This window comes from Balaenoptera physalus (genome assembly GCF_965194825.1).
Source record: "Balaenoptera physalus genome assembly, chromosome: 12".
NCBI classification, from domain to species: domain Eukaryota; kingdom Metazoa; phylum Chordata; class Mammalia; order Artiodactyla; family Balaenopteridae; genus Balaenoptera; species Balaenoptera physalus.
In genome coordinates, this window is record NC_138897.1 from 58,821,477 (window position 1) to 58,839,023 (window position 17,547).

General features: G+C 36.6%; 1 pseudogene across 1 annotated transcript; it reads left to right on the forward strand.

Annotated features, from left to right (window-relative positions):
- Positions 1 to 743: 743 nt before the first annotated feature.
- Positions 744 to 3,685, forward strand: LOC309640240 (proteolipid protein 2 pseudogene; annotated as a pseudogene). Its single transcript has one exon. The product of its transcript is annotated as a proteolipid protein 2 pseudogene (transcript).
- The last annotated feature ends 13,862 nt before the right edge of the window (positions 3,686 to 17,547 follow it).

Consider the following 17,547-nt stretch of genomic DNA (forward strand, 5'->3'; position numbering starts at 1 on the left):
AAGTTTTCAGCCATTGTTTCCTCAAATATATTTTTCTGTACCAATTTTCTTTATAGGACTCAATTGTTTCAAACGTTAGACTTCTGATATAGTCCCATGACTCCTTGAAGTTCTATTCAGTTTTTTAAATCTTTTTTCTCTTTGTTTTTCAGATTGGTGAATTTCTGTTAATCTGTCTTCAAGTTCACTGACTCTTTCCCATGTCATCTTCATTCTGTTATTGAGTTCATTAGTAAATTTTAAATTTCAGAGAATGTATATTTTAATACTATTTTGTTCATTTTTTATAATTTATTTTCTTTGCTAAGACCTCCTATCTTTCCATTCATTTTATTTCATGTGTGTTTACCTTTACCTCATGAAGCTTATTATAGTATCTGCTTTAAAGTCTTTCTCTTATAATTTCAGCATATGTGTCACCTTGGGGTTGGCATCTGTTGATTTTCTTTTCCTTTGAGAATTGGTCACGTTTTCCTGGCCCTTTGCTTATCAAGTAATTTTGGATTATATTCTGGACTTTTTGAATATTAAATTGTGTAGATACGGATCCTGTTAAAATTCTCTAAAGGATGCTCTTCATTATTATTATCATTATCATTATTACTGTTTTAGCAGGTGATAGAACCAGTTAGCTTCAACCTACACATTTTTAAAATCACTTTCATCCGGCAAGACAGCTGGGTGTGCACCAGCCTCGAACCTGCAAGCAGATCCTCCCTGCCCCCAGGGACTCCAGCCCCACCATGGCAGATTCCCAGCACACATCTGCCCCCTGATGCTGGACCACCTGCACCAACTTCTTGTGCACCCAAAAGGGAAGTCTCCTGTTTGCTGAGATTATATTGTGCCTGGTGATTCTGACCCTCTTCAGTGCCTCAACAGCAGGATATTCCTCTCTGTCTGTGATTGAATTGATCTTTGCTTCTATCTTCTTTGTCATCTACATGTGTGACCTGCACACCAAGATACAATTCATTCACTGGCCTTGGAGTGATTTCTTCCAAGCCCTCATAGCGGCCATCCTCTACCTGATCACCTCCATTGTTGTCCTTGTTGAGAGAGGAAACCGCTCCAGAATCATTGCAGGGGCACTGGGCCTAATTTCTACGGGCCTCTTTGGCTATGATGCCTCTGTCACTTTCCCCTTGCGATAATAAAGACATACAGCAGCACCTACTGACCCTGCTGATACCCTGGCCCTGTGTCAGTGTACTCCCTTCATTTCTCTCTGTAACCTGCAAATAACTCCTCCATCGAATTAACTCCTCCCCCTGTCCCTACAGCACTCCCAGCCAACTCCCAGCCCTGTATTGAGGTAAAAGTGCTGCTATTCAGAGAATTTATCTTCCAGCCTGCCAATCACCTCTCCTGGGTGTGCCTAGGTCCCCTCCGCTTATGCAGTATAAAAAAGAGATGCCAGTTCTGTCTGGTGTATGCCCCCACCTAGGCCACAAAATGAGGGAGGAGGGTACCTCAGATTTCAGACTCTAGGCCCCAGGTTGTGACTCACTCCAAATAACCTCTTCAGTGCGGGGGATGTTTCTATGGGTGGATACATAAATAATAAACGGATTGTTAGAACAGCAACCAAAAAATCCCTTTCTGTGGACAGTGGTTCCAATCTCAGTTCAGTTTCCTAACCTTGCTGATGTTGCTTTGGGTCTGTTCAACCACATACATCTCTAAGAGGTTAGTCTGAGACCTGGTTCGTGGTTTAAATCGTAATTCAATTATCAAAGTTTTGCTAGGCTGCTTTGGGTCTGTCCCATGCATATGCAGCTCAAGGGTAAGTTAGGAACCTGTCTAGTTTCTTACACAATTTTGAGATATCCTCTTCTCCAACTCACTTCTCTCCAGGATTCCTCCTACACTCTCTGCCCCACAGAGGCCCCCTTTCCCAGTTCTTCTGTGCAAAAAGGCAAGGTTTCTTTTAGAGTTTTAGAGTGCCTGTATCACTGCTGGCAAACAGTTCTGCAGTTGGGGCAAAGCCACAGGAGAAAAGAGGGGGAAAAATAGAAAACTCATTCTCAAATGAATTGCTCCTTCAAGTTTTGACTCCACTCCGCAATCCACCTGATTTCATTTACTTTTGAGAGTCCTTAGATTTTTGTGTATTTTGTCCATAGTTTTCACTGTAATCAGCAGGAGAGATGGGCCATAGTGGATGTACTCTAACTTGGTCGGAAGTGGAAGTCACATCCTGATATTAGATGTAAGAAAAAAATTTTCAAGGATGTTTGTAAAGATATGTAAAATGAATATAAGGAAGAGTAAGGTCTTGGTGATCACACGGTCCAATGGAACTCCCTCAGTAGTTGCCTAGAATAGGAAGGGGGTAAGAGTGCTAAGTATAGACAGCACCAATCAAGTGTATTCTTAAAATAACGCACAAAGTCAGAACTCAGGCATTTTAGTTATGCCAAGATGTCTTGATGCCCTTTCTCATACTCTTCTTTTGTGGGTAGTTTGGACAAACACCCTTTAGTGATGTCTAGGATAGTGATTTAGAAATTATGTTACTCAGAGCTCTAGGCATTCCATGGAGCCCTTTCCCCACCAAAAGTAGTGGGGAGAGGGTGGATGCCCTGGTACTACTCCCTGCTTCAATTGAAGCAGCCCACTTTTATCTGTTGTTCTTATTGGACAGTGTTGTAAGATGTCATAACAGCTAGTATTTGCATTGGTAAAAAAAAATAAAAACAAAAATAGAAAGCCACTAGTTTATAGTAAAGAGCCTGGGTTGATCAGCAGTAGCTGTCTGTGATGATGCTTTCCAATTCTTCTCATCGATGCTTGTAAAACAGCTGAGATATTCTAGATAAGAAGTACTGAGGCCTTTTCTGGGATTGCCTGGGGCACTATGGGAAGTTCAAAGCAGTAAAAGTGTTTCTGCTCTTCTGATTTAAAGTGCTTGTCTGAATACTGGAAAATGCAGCATGGGCTGTTACCAGTTTGTGTGCCTTACTCCCTCATTGCCAGAGTAAACCAGTGTTGCTTGATGACTTAAAGCTATCAAACCAGGGTGATACTGCACCTGTTTCACCCCTTTGGAGAATATTTGCTTTTTATGAGGCTCCTGAGAATGGCAAGTACTTAACACAAAGAGATTATTTTAATACTTACATTTAAGGTATCAAGCTAGTGGGGAAGAGACTCTTCCTTGGGTGTCTTATAACACGGAGATTATATAAAGTAAGTTAAACAACCTTGGACCCACACTTTAGGGATGGCTGAGTAACAACAGCATTTAATAGTTCATCTCCCAGCCTTCCATTAAATATTCACAAAGTAATACAAAAAGATGAAAATGAACAATCACTCTCGAAATAAAGGATAAAAGTCAATCATAAAGGAGAATGCTGAAAGTATTTCTATTACTAAATTTTCACTAGTGCCAAACTAAGAAGCAGAATTGATATCTGAGGCATACAGCAATTTTTTTTTTTTTTTTTTTGGTTTGGCCACCCCGCGCACTTACGGCATCTTAGTTTCCTGACCAAGGATCGAACCCGTGTCCTCAGCAGTGAAAGCGTGAAGTCCTAACCACTGGACCGCCAGGAAATTCCCCATACAGCATCTTTTGAATATGGAAAGCTGTAAATTAGGTAGAAGGGACTCTGTCTCATGGCTCCCCTAGATTCCCTTCACTGACTGCCCATAGTTTGGGAACACAGAGCTTCACTAATGAGAAACCTAGGCAGCCATGGCCTTCACTGTGTGGAAACAGATGTCTGAATGGTCAGGGTGCCCCTTCCTGTCATTAACAGCGCCTCTTAACCAATTCAGTTTCTACAATCCCCAGTACACAGTAAGGCTTAGGATAAAGAGAGTGGAGACCTTGGGATAGGTAGTCTTCACAAAGGTAAAGAATTTCAGGTGATGTAATACCTCAGTCTTATAGAGTGCTGTATGTCAACTATATCTCAATAATGCTGGAAGAAAAAAAATTAGGAAAAACCCAAAAATTTAATTGACCAATTATGGAAAAAAAAAGAATTTCAGGTAGAGGTAGAGGTAGAGGAACCCTAAAAACAGTGAAAGCTGCGGGGAGGGGTAAAGTTGTGCTTAAGGAAGAGTAAATACAGTTACATTCTCTAGGTTAAACATCCTCTTTCTAATAGAGCATGGGGAAGTGATTCTACTTCATTTCAAAAGAACTACACAAAATAAATTCTTGCTAAGCAGAAAAAAAACTAGAATAAGGCCTGTGCATATCAAATCACAGAATATTAGAGAAGCAGAGTCCATCAGTACCTAAGCTATATGATAAGGAAACAAAATAACAACACTGCATCTAATCTGTTTTCAAACTCTGGGCCTAGATATTTTTCTCCCAATTCAAAGTTGAGAAAATGGGGGTGGGGGGGTGGGGAATGAGAACTATGGAATAAATTTCTGCAGTATAAGACAAGGAAAATAATCTCTTAAGAAATTTTTAAAAAGTCTTAATCGAATACTGATTTACTACAGGAACAGGAAGAAATTTTAGGAAGATTGTTTTTTAAAAATCTACATGTCCATCAGCGGATGAATAAATGAACAAAAAGTATTTACGTACAATGGAATACTATTTAGCCTTAAGAAGGAAGGAAATTCTTACACGTGCTACATGATGGATGAACTTGAAGATGTTATGCCAAGTGAAATAAGCTAGACACAAACAGATAGATATTCTATGATTCCACTTATTTGAGGTACCTGAAATAGTACCTCATTCATAGAGTACTATGAATAGTACCAAATTCATAGAGATGAAAAGTAGAATAGTGGTTGCCAGGGGCTGGGGGAAGGGGGTATGGGAAGCTAGTGTTTAATGGGTACAGGATTTCAGTTTGGGAAGCTGGGAAGTTCTGGAGGTGGATGGTGGTGATGGTTGTACAACAATGTGTATATTTAATACCACTTTTCTGTACACTTAAAAATGGTTAAAGTGGTAAATTTTAAGTTATATATATATTTACTACAATTAAAAAATGCCCCCAAATCTATAAAAAGAACAAGTCAGTCACAAGAAACTATATAGTATATTGTTTCATTTCTGTGAAATTCTAAAACATGAAGAACTAATCTATCGTGATAGGAATCAGAATGTAGATTAACCTTGGTGAGGTGTTTATAGGGAGGGGAAATGAGGAAATATTTGGGAGTGTTAAAAGTGTTCTATAATAGATTTGGTGGTGTTCACACAGTTGTATACATATATAAAACTCCACTGACTTGTACACTTAAGATTTGTGCATTTTACTAGATCTAAGTTATATCTTTTTTTTAAAAAAACCCATGCCTATGAAATACGAATAGCGTATTAAAAAAGAGAGAGCAGGCTAAACTGAAATGAAAACAGATTAAGGTGAAAAGAAAACAGGGTAGAAAAGTCTTTAAGGAAACCAAGATTTTAAAATGCAGTAACTCAAATAAAATCCATTCTGGAGGTCATATATAGCCGACTCTTCAGGGCAGCAAATCAAATCAGTGTTTCAGAAGACAAACTTGAGAAGCTTTCCCAGAATGTAGAAGAAAAGAACAAAGAGAAATAGAGATAAGGAAGACAAAGACGAGATCCTAGGTATTGATAATAGATGTTCCAAAAGAAGATGAGATAAATGAAGCATATGCAATAAATTAATATATAAGAAAATTTCAGTGAGGTGAAGGAAGACCTTACTCTTTTCAGAAGTTCCCTCTTCCAGAAAAAATTTATGATAAGAGATCCACCCCTGGGATTATCCCAGTGAAGTTTTTGAATTTCAGAAATACACAAAGAATCCTGCAAGAGTTAAGCAAGAAAATGTTGACTATAAAGTAGCAAAACACAGGTTGGTCTTTTACTTTTCTTCAGTAGCATTAAGTCTAAAAAAAGATAGTGGAGTACACTTAAAGAATTTTAGGGCAAAGATTTACAAACCAAACAACTGTATCTATCCATGTTGTCATTGATGTGTGAAGACAACAGACACGCTTAAAGATGTGCTAGATCTCACCTAAGTATTCTTCATTTTAAAATTATTTAAAGTTTTAAACGTGTCACGGGGATGAAACAGACAGTGCGGGGAATAGAGTCAATAACTATGTAGTATCTTTGTATGGTGTCATATTATAACTAGATTTATCATGGTGATCAGTTTGAAATGAATAGAAATATTGAATCACTATGTTCTGTAACGGAAACTAACATAGTGTTGTAGGTCAATTATACTTCAAAAATCAACCAACCAACCAACTAACTCATAGAAAAAGAGATCAGATTTGTGGTTACCAGAGGCAGGGGGTGAGGCAGGTGGGAACTGGATGAAGTCATTCAAAAGGTACACATTTCCAGTTATAAGATAATAAGTACTGGGGATGTAATGTGCAACATTATAAATATAATTAACACTGCTGTATGTTATATTTGAAAGTTGTTGGGATTTCCCTGGTGGTCCAGTGGCTAAGACTCTGCACTCCCAATGCAGGGGCCCCGGGTTAGATCCCTGGTCAGGGAACTAGATCCCACATGCCGCAACTAGAGTTTGCAAGCCGCAACTAAAAAAAAAGATCCCGCACGCGGCAACGAAGATCCCGAGTGTGGCAAATAAGACCTGGCACAGCCAAATAAATAAATAAATAAATATTTGGGACTTCCCTGGCGGTCCAGTGTTTAAGACTTCGCCTTCCAATGTGGGAGATGCAGGTTCAATCCCTGGTCGGGGAATTAAGATCCCACCTGCCTCCTGGCTAAAAAACCAAAACATAAAACAGATGCAATATTGTAACAAATTCAATAAAGACTTTAAAAATGGTCCACATCAAAAAAAAAAAAACTCTAAAAAAAAAAGTTGTTAAGAGAGTAAATGCTAAGAGTTCACAAGAAAAAAAATTTTTTTTCTGTGTCTTTAACTTTGTATCTATATGAGATGACATGTGTTCTCTTAACTTATTGTGGTCATCATTTCATGATGTATATAAATCAAATCATTATCTGTAGTTATACGGATAAACATATACAGTGCTGTATGTCAACTTCATGTCAATAGAACTGGAAGAAAAAAATAAACTAATTTAAGGTTTTACTTTAGACCACTCAAAAATGAGTAAAAATTAAGGTGCAAGAAAACAAATTCTCTACAAGGACTGGAAGCAAATATGGAAGTTAAAAATACAGAAGTAAATCTAAATGTTAGTTATAATTTAGTTACAGACCTGAAGATAATATTGTAAAACTTGTAAAAAAGAAGAGAGAAAGATAAAGTTGGGCAGAAAATGTGCCCATTTCTATTTCTCATTTAAAAAGAAAGTTTTCAAAAGTTATAGTTTTATTCTTAAATTTATAGTCATAAAAATGTATATTTAACATTGTTTGTGTTTAAAGGTAACTATTAGTAGACTAACAACAAGAATTCTTTATTCCAAAATCCAAATCACTGCAGAAACAAAAGGAAAAATAGCCGGAAGTTTATATAGAAAATTATAGAAAGCAGACATTGACTAAGTAGAAATTTTTTAAAAAGAAAGAATGAAAACCATTTTCCTATGAGCCCTTCCTATAAAAGAATTATTGAATGAAGAACCACTTAGCAAAGAAAAGAATCAAAATAAATAACTCAGGAGGGACTTAAGCACAAAGCTATTCATTGCAGCATTGTTTATAACAGGGAAAGATTGGAGCCAACTAAGATGTCCATTAGTAGGGTATTGGTTAAATAAATTGCTATGCATGCAAAAAGTGAGCTATTGGTAGGTGTTAAAAAGAATGAGACAGTTCTATATTTATTGATACAGAACAATCTTCAAGATATATTGTTAAGATAGGGGAAGAAAAAGCATGGTTGAGAAAAGTCTGTTTAACAAATGTGGATGATTGTGTACTTACCAAAAGAATACAAGAAACTGAACAGCCATTGCGTTTTGTGTTAAGGAATAAGTGGCTTATGGATAGAGGTGAGAGGAAGAATTAGTTTTCATTGAATACCACATTGTATCTGTTGGATTTATATGTCAGAGTATGTATTAACTGTTCAAAAATTAATTATGTAAAATTTACAGAATATGGATTGGAACAAGAGATACTTATCCTCTCTTAGTACTTAAATTCACTGTAATTAAGTGTATGATGCAGAAGTTGCTATATTTGGCTTATGTGCAGGGAGAAGTAGGAAGAAATCAGTTCATTTACATAGGGAAAGAATAAAGTAAACCATCAAGAAGCAGAGATGAGAATCATTTAGGCCTGGAAAGTCTGAGCGAGTATCAATGGTTCATCAGAGCTTCTCAACTCTGGTTTCAGTGTCTCTTGACTCCCAGCTAGACTTTCTGCTCTTGCCTAAATTGGCTCAAGTTGGTTCCTTTGTCCTGCAACAACCCTAATGAAATCCCTAAAACCTTGGCAATACAGTTATAAATACAAATGGAAAAATCCTAAATAAACTATTAGAAAATAGGGTTCAACTATATATTAGAATGAGTGTGTGTGTGTGTGTGTGTGTGTGTGTGTGTGTGTGTTTACCTCCAGGGTTATGCTACAGGGTAACACAATATTAGAAACTTATTTACACAATACATATATCAATCATTAGCTTAAGTAAAACAAAAGATATAAAGTAACCTCAACATACACCAAAAAAGCATTTGATAAAATATGAAACACATTCCTAACAAAGGTTCAGAAACAGATTGGAGGGCTTCCCTGGTGGCACAGTGGTTAAGAATCCACCTGCCAATGCAGGGGAAAAGGGTTTGAGCCCTGGTCCGGGAAGATCCCACATGCCACGGAGCAATTAAGCCTGTGCTCCACAACTACTGAGCCCGTGCTCTAGAGCCCACAAGCCACAACTACTGAAGCCCACGCGCCTAGAGCCTGTGCTCTGCAACGAGAGAAGCCCGCACACTACCATGAAGAGCAGCCGCTGTTTGCGCAACTAGAAGAAAGCCCTCGCACAGCAACGAAGACCTAACGCAGCCAAAAAAAGAAAAGAAAAGAAAAGAGAAAACAGATTGGATAGACGATTTCACATGCAACTCAGACATGGTTTTAACTATAGTGAGAACATTTACTCTATTTCAATTCTCTTTGTACTCTGATTACAGTAAGTCCCCTACATACGAACCTTCAAGTTTCAAACTTTCAAAGATGCGAACGTGCATCTGGTTCCAGCAAGGAACCAGAACCTGTGCCATCAAGGTCAGGCGTGAGTGAAATTGCAGCTTGCCCTCCGTCTCCTATTGTTGGCGATCCTTCAGCTCTACCATCTCCCACCTCCTCTCCCTCCTCCAGTCTGTAACTCTTCTTACGTGTTCACCTGATGTCAGCCTCTGTATGTCAGCTGTTGTACTGTACTACTCTACTTTTCAAGGTACTGTACTGTAAGATTAAAAATGTTTTTTTAGGGACTTCTCTGGTGGTGCAGTGGGTAAGACTCAGCGCTCCCAATGCAGGGGGCCCGGGTTCGATCCCTGGTCAGGGAAATAGATCCCACGCGCATGCCACAACTAAGAGTTTGCTGGCCACAACTAAGGAGCTCGCCTGCTGCAACCCGGCGCAACCAAATAAATAAATTTTTTTAAAAAAGTTTTCTTTGTTCTGTGTTTGCTTGTTTTTTATGTATTATTTGTGTGAAAAGTATAATAAACCTATTACAGTACAGTACTATACAGCTGATTGTGTTTGTTGGCTTCCTAGGCTAACTTTGTTGGACTTATGAACGTGCTCTCAGAATGGAACTCGTTCGTATGTAGGGGCCTTACTATACTTCCAGGAGAAAGTTTCAGTTTTGCATGTATCTTTAACACTTGCTAATATCCTTTTTTTTTTTTTTAAATAAAAAAGAGTTGGCATTAGGCTCAGAGCCTTAAGCAAGCAACAGTAAGTAAACAGAATATAACATTGTTTTGTGTTTTTTTAAAAAAAAATTTTATGGTTACCTTCCATTTATGGGAAGTGATTCTGTTTTTCCATCTTCTTTTTTTTGTTTGTTTTTGGTTTTCCATATTCTATAATGATGCAAGGTTTCCTTCTTAATATTAAATTAATTTACTTTTAAAGTTACATTTTAAAAGTGACACAATTTAAGAAAAATGATAAGTAAATAAAAGCACATTGTAGAAGATATGAAATTAGTATTTGACTGATGTGAATTGGTGAATGGAAAGATACTGTCCTAAAATGATAAAGAATATTTATTTTAATCAAAATTAACATCATGCTTAAAGATGAATTATCTCTGTGGAAAACTGCTGAAGGACAAGGATACCTGTCATCTACCTCTATTGCTGTGGCCAAGACAATGAGATCTGAAATAGATGTGAGATATGATTACTGGTGAGAAAGAAACCCAATCATCATTATTTAGAAATCTATGATATTTTATCAAATCTATGATTTGTTCTTTTTCACATTTTAATCTCTCCAAAATTGAGATACATCTCAGAATTAGTGGTTTGTCACAGTTCATCAATGTCCCCTCCTTTTGGTAGCATGTAAAATAATTATGTATCTTACAATTGGTTATGTCATACACTCACTGAAATTTGGTAGCTATCAATATATATTTAAGAGTTTCAAAACAATTAAGAAAATTTTATAGACCCAATAGCAGTTCAGCAAAATGGCTTGGTAAAAGACACTAAATATATCAAATTCAGTAATGCTCCTTTATATCAATAATCATGAAATAATCAGAAAAAAGTCCTATTCAGGACAGCAACCAACATTTTAGAATACCCAGAAATAATCCCAGTGAGAAATATGTGTTGCTTAGGTGATAAAATCTATAAAGCGTTGTCAAGAAACATTTTTAAAATTTTTGAAAAAATAAGTTACTGATTTTTGAACTGGAAGATGGAATATAAAGTATTCTTTCTACGTTACTATAAATTTAAAATATTTTCAGTTAAAATAATAATTGAATGGAGTATAGAGTGAGGTGGCACTTGAAAAGTTATTCTAAAACTCATATGTAAGAATAACTGGTTAAAATAGCTTAGGAAATTATTTTAAAAGAAAAGTAGCAAAGGAGGAATAGCTTTTCTGGGCTATTAAAACACACCACATTAACTATAGTTATATTCTTATGCTGGTAGACTTAATATATCCACAATGAAATACAATAGTTTGGGAATAAGTATAGTTAGATATTATAATTAATGTTTGATAGTGAGAGTAACATAATAAGGAAAGACAAGTTAATTTAATAGACGATGTTGACAGAATTGTTCAGCGATTTGAAAAAATACGATTCTCACCTTATTCAATATATCAAAATGCATTTCAGTGGGAATTAAAAAAAATATACAGAAAGCAAGCCATGGTGAGGGTCGGGAAAAGAGACAAAAGAAAATAGAAATATATATCAAACTTTCGGAAGGTGGGAGGACTTTCTAAATTAAAAATAATAAAAGAAATTCCTTTAAAATATCATGGATTTGACAGAATTTTTTAAAGTATATATATATATATATATTTTTTTTTTTTTTAAGAATATTTTATTTATTTATTTATTTATTTTTGGCTGTGTTGGGTCTTCGTTTCTGTGCGAGGGCTTTCTCTAGTTGCGGCGAGCGGGGGCCACTCTTCATCGCGGTGCGCGGGCCTCTCACTATCGCGGCCTCTCTTGTTGCGGAGCACAGGCTTCAGACGCGCAGGCGCAGTAGTTGTGGCGCACGGGCTTAGTTGCTCCGTGGCATGTGGGATCTTCCCAGACCAGGGCTCGAACCCGTGTCCCCTGCATTGGCAGGCGGATTCTCAACCACTGCGCCACCAGGGAAGCCCCAATATAATATAAAATTTTAAAAAATTTTAAAGGGAACAAAATCCAAAAACCGTTTATCAACTATACTCCAATATAAAATAAAAAAATTTTAAAAAGGGAAAAAAATCAAAAAAAAGGAAGAAAAGAAAAAACTTTATGCACAAGGATGTTTATAATAGCACTATTTATAGTAATGGTTAAATAAACTATGGTAAATTTCTGGAATGGAATATTATGCAGGTACTAAAAGTTATGCTTAAGGTAATTATGCTTATACAAACCATTCTGTAAGCTGAAAAAAAAAACAGTATATAAGGATTGCACATACAGCATACAAAACAAACAAACCTCCAAAATTGTCAATAGTTATTGTAATTGAGTGGTGGGAATATGGGTGAATTTTGTTCTCTTACTTTTCCATATTTCCCAAAATCTTAAAAATAAGCATGTACTATTTTTATAATGAAAGAAAAACATGATTATTGCTTTAAAAGTCCTAGCCTATGCCTTAGGGAATGCATGAAGCAGCAATGACAAGAACATATAAACAAGAGCATATGTATAAATTCAACTAGCAGAGCACTAACACTGTCTGCAAATAAAAAGGAGTAAGGTTTATAAAGGGTTTTGGTTATTAAGAAAGAATATATAGAGTGTATATGGGTGATATTTATATGCTGATGGGTGAACATGAGGAATCAGTGCCTCTCTTCAAGTTACAGGGATTTTAGGGAAGATGTTATATTTCAGGAGGTCTTTGAATGATGAAAGGGAGGGGGAAATGGTGAAATGTCAGAAACACATTTTTCTGTTTCCACGTGTTTGGCATAGAAGTCTTTTTTTTTTTTTAAACGTCTTTATTGGAGTGTAATTGCGTTACAGTGCTGTGTTAGTTTCTGCTGTATAACAAAGTGAATCAGCTATATGTATACATATATCCCCATATCCCGGCATGGAAGTCTTAAAGTTGAGACTGAGATGAGTGATAAAAGTCGTTATGAAAAAAAAAAAAAAGGGAATTAGATATTGAGCGAGAGTCCGTTACTGCCAAAAAAGGCAATTCACCAATGTAACAGCCCTAAAGAGGAAGATGTAAGTACCTAAAAAGCAATGGGCTAGAAAACACACAATTGGGACTCAGTGGGGGGCTGCTGGGTGGGAGGGGGAAATCTGGACAGGAGGCTCTTGCAAAAACTGAAAAAGAGTATATGACCAACTATGTATATCATTTATTATCTCCTTGATCTGGGCTTTCCTCTCTTACTATGGTCATGCATGCACCATCTCAGGGGTTCCACAAACCTAACAGTCTCCACCCTTGGAATGAATTGTAACATCAGACATTTACATGCTTGGGCTTGTGAGTGTGGGAACAGAAGGGTCCCCAAGATGGCAATAACATAGAGCAGGGAAGTAACTGTTTTACAGAAATCTGTTTCCTTCTATTTTTCCATTCTGTTTCTAGGGTCAATGCAAGTATTTTTGCAGTTGAATGGAATAGCAGCTTCTAAGAAATAAAAAACAGATGTTAGAGGAAGGCATTCCAGGGTGAGTCAGGAGAAGTCCTTAAGGGCACCCTGTGCTCACGGCTGGTCCTACACTTTTCCTTGCGGTAATCTTGATAGATGCCACATCCCCAACTGCCTAGGCACCACCTAGGCTGTAGTAGATGTAAACATGTCAAACTACATTGACTCCCAAGCCTGAATATCCTGTGGAAAGAAAAAAAAAAGCTTGGCTCATCTCAAGAGCACTCCTAGGTAATGGAACATATTCTTCCTGATTCACTTCACAAATCTAGAAAAATATGTACATATAAACTACTTTGAGGGTAAATATTCATCATATAAAACCAACCTCTTAAAACAGAACTGAACCTAAATTTTCACAACTTTTTGTTTACTAAAGTTGTTCAGAATAAAGTGAAGTTGTTCCACACTAAAATAAATAAAGTAATGCCTTTTTGGAAAGTTATATGAAACATAGTAAGTATCATACTTTCTTGGAAATGTTAACTACAGTTTCTGTAGGAACTTAGCCACATAACCTTCTTAACACATTTGTGGTATGCATTTTTTTTTAAATTTCTTTAACATCCTTATTGGAGTATAATTGCTTTACAATGGTGTGTTAGTTTCTGCTTTATAACAAAGTGAATCAGCTATACATATACATATATCCTCATATCTCCTCCCTCTTGCGTCTCCCTCCCACCCTCCCTATCCCATCCCTCTAAGTGGTCACAAAGCACCGAACTGATCTCCCTGTGCTATGCGGCTGCTTTCCACTAGCTATTTATTTTACATTTGGTAGTGTATATATGTTGTGGTATGCATTTTTGAGATTACATGCAATTTATGGCACCAAATTACAATTGATATGTACCTTACAGTGTGTACCTGAATTTTTGGTACATTTTTAAGACAACAGATGTGACTATGCATTGAGAAAATATAAAAATATACGTGAAAATGTGTTTATATGGGAATATGGTAACTTTATAATATTTTTTAAAATCTGGAAGCATTCTTTAGTTTGATCAAAAAGCTTTTACATTTCTTTTGTACAAAGGTTTGTTGAAGTAAAGACAATAAACATGAGTTAATTTGTCATTCCTTTACAACACTTCATTGTGGACCACTTCCTTGTACAGTGGTGATATAAAACAAGTATAAAAGGTACTCTCAATAGATGTCTATATACACATTTAACTATGAATATTTTTTTCCCTGAAATCCAACCGTTTTGGTTATTTAATGTTGAGAAACTACCCCAAAATTTAGAAGCTCAAAGTAACAACCATTTTATTATGTGTTCATGATTCTGATGTGTGGGCAGTGCTTGGAGGGATTAGCTTGTCTCTGTTCCCTGTGGTGTCATTTGGGGCGTTTCAAATGGCTGGGGACTGCTGGAATGGCTTGATGTGGGTCATAAGTCTGTAGTCTCTGTTCTCAAGGTTTGCTGGATTCCTCAGTCATCCTGCATCTGATTTCTTCCTGTGGTTAGTTAGCTTGGGTTTCCTCACACCATGGTGATCTCAGTTTAGTTGGGCTTCCCAGAGCACTAAATGATTAGTTGCCAGGCAAACTCACAAAGTTTAGGCTTGTTACTGGCACAGTGCCATTTTTGCTGCATTTTTATTGGTTAAAGCAGGTCATAAGGCCCCAGACCAGATTCAGTGTGGGAGGGTACCTCCAGGAGGGCATGAATACTGGAAGACAGGGTTCTTTGGGGACCATCCTTCGAGGCTAGCTACTACATCAATGTTTATGAAAGAAATTCCATAAACATTAAACAGAATCAATTTCCTACAAAATAACCGAAAGCAAAGGCATGCTCAGCTTAATTGTCTTTCACTATACACAAGTCTACACCCAAATCTTTCTACTTTTTCCATGATGTCTCCCAAATATGCCTCATTCAAATTCTTTCAGCACCGCAGTCTCTTCATTAGGTCCTAGCATGAATCTCATATAAATTAAACACTTCCAGATGTTTGAACTCCAAAAACCAGAAAAATTAACATATAACTAATTTAATCTATATATTTGCTTAAATTGCCAACTTTGTAATTTTAAATTTCCAAGTGAAAAACATTAAAAAAAACTGTACCATTTACTATTACTCTTGCTTCTTAAAGGAAAATACATTTAGTTTTTTAAAAAAGTAGTCAAGAGAATTTCAGATTGAAAGACAGTCTTAAAGTAGAATAGCTTCCTTTACGAACAACTCCACCAAGGACAGCCACTGGTTCTTGGACCCAGTGTTTGGGAACCTCTAGTCAAGCCACTGTTATTGAACACTACCAAGATCCTTTTTATTCACACCTTTCTAAAATCATTTCACATCTTTCCCTAGGGACTGTAATCATATTGCTCACATTGTAAATTTTATAATTTCCTTTTTTATATGGAATCATTTAAATCTGTGTGACGTAAATAATACAGTTGTGAAATAATACTACTTGTTATTGTATTAGGATTGGATATTGTTAGCACACTCAGCAGTTAAGAGTGGGGATTCTGGAGTCAGACAGCCTCTGTTCCAACGTGGGTCTGTCATGACCTTGAGCAACTAACGTATCTTTCTGCACCTCAGTTTCCCCATCTACAATGTAGGTATAACTATAGCAGAGTACTTTTGAAGTTTTAATGAGATATTATATATGGAATAGTGCCTAACACATGGTAAGCACTCAGTATGTGTAATTAATGTTATATTCTTACTATATTTATACATGGTATCAGTAGTTTGCAATTGTACTTAGGATTCTAATATATACTTTAAGGGTGATCTCAAATATCCACAATGCTTTTAAAGAGACTAGTAACAATTAGACAATAGAATTTTAAAGTTGGAAAGGAACTTTAATGTCATATGATTCTACTCTATTACAGGTGAGGACTTTTAAAAAACAAAAACATACAGAGTCCAGCTATCTTATGGTAAAAGATAGTGGGGGGTTACAATCATCAGATTAGCCTTGAAGATCAGTAAAATATATAGGCCACACCTATACTTCTAGTAGCTTTGCCAGATGGGCTTTCAGTCCCACTTACATTTATAAGTGTCACTCAATTATTGTCTTAGCTACCTGCATTTTTTTAAGCGTCCAAGTGGAAAGCAGCATAATGCTCACAGTTCTCTGAGAAACAACAAAATTCCTAAGACTACCTAAAAATGGTAATAAAAAAGGACAAGCATGGTTTAGGAAATTTATTTTAGGGCAACTGCCAGATTTATTTTAAGCCCTATGCTTAAAAATAAATTTAATTCACATGACTGGCTTAAAATACTGGAGCCAGGAAAAGTCACTGCAAAAGCATTTAATGAAATACCTGAATTTTGTCTAGTTGTCGTCTTTGATACGATTTTTGTGAAGACTTACTTCCTATCTTGATTTATACAGTGGATTTTACATCTAAATATTTCTTGTATCTAACACAATGAAAACAGAATGCACATTTTTCAAACAACAGAACATTTTCCTAACCTCCGTTGTGTTCTTTTCACAACAGAAAGTTGGTGGACTGTTCAGATGCTGTACAGTGGTTTTTATATAAAGACAATTGGTTCATCTGTAGCATTCTCCAGTGTGGGGTAAAACATCCACATTTTCTATTTTTAGCAATCCTTTATTTGACCTATGAGCAAAACTGAAGATTGATTAGAAATGAATTAAGGTAGATGTCCTGCTGAAAGCAGTGACGAACATTACTTTATCAGCAGATTGGATAACACGTCTCACCCTCTCTCACACTACAGTCAATGAAGCAATTGAATTAGGAGGAAATGGCCATTACTTTCATGTTCTACTTTAGTCTGGTAAAATCACTATTCTAAGTTTCACTGAATGTTTTGAAATCGAAATGGCAGGATTACACATCAAGAAGAGAACTATAGTGGGAGTGTTAATCGTGTGAGAGAACTAGTATGAATAACTTAAAAAATATTGATTTCTTTCCTGAGATTATTTTCTTTTTTTTTTTTAAACTAAATTGAGCTTGACTTCTATTGACCATATCTTCCGGAGTCAATAGTTTAAAGCTCCCCTGACACACACGCTCGCTTCAGGAGAGTCATGTACTGCACTGCTTCGTAATTTTCCCATGGAAGCAAAGACGGGTTAAACGACGTGGGGTTCACGGAGGGCCGACGATGAAGCACTACTGAAGACCAGACTCCGCTGGTGCTAAAACGCTGGTCCCTGCCGGCGAAAAGGCATCTTGCCTTAAAAAAACAAAACAACAACAAAAAAACTATCTCCAAAATAACAATAACAAGCACCCTTTCTCGCTAGAATTCTCCTGATGGCTGCAGCCCA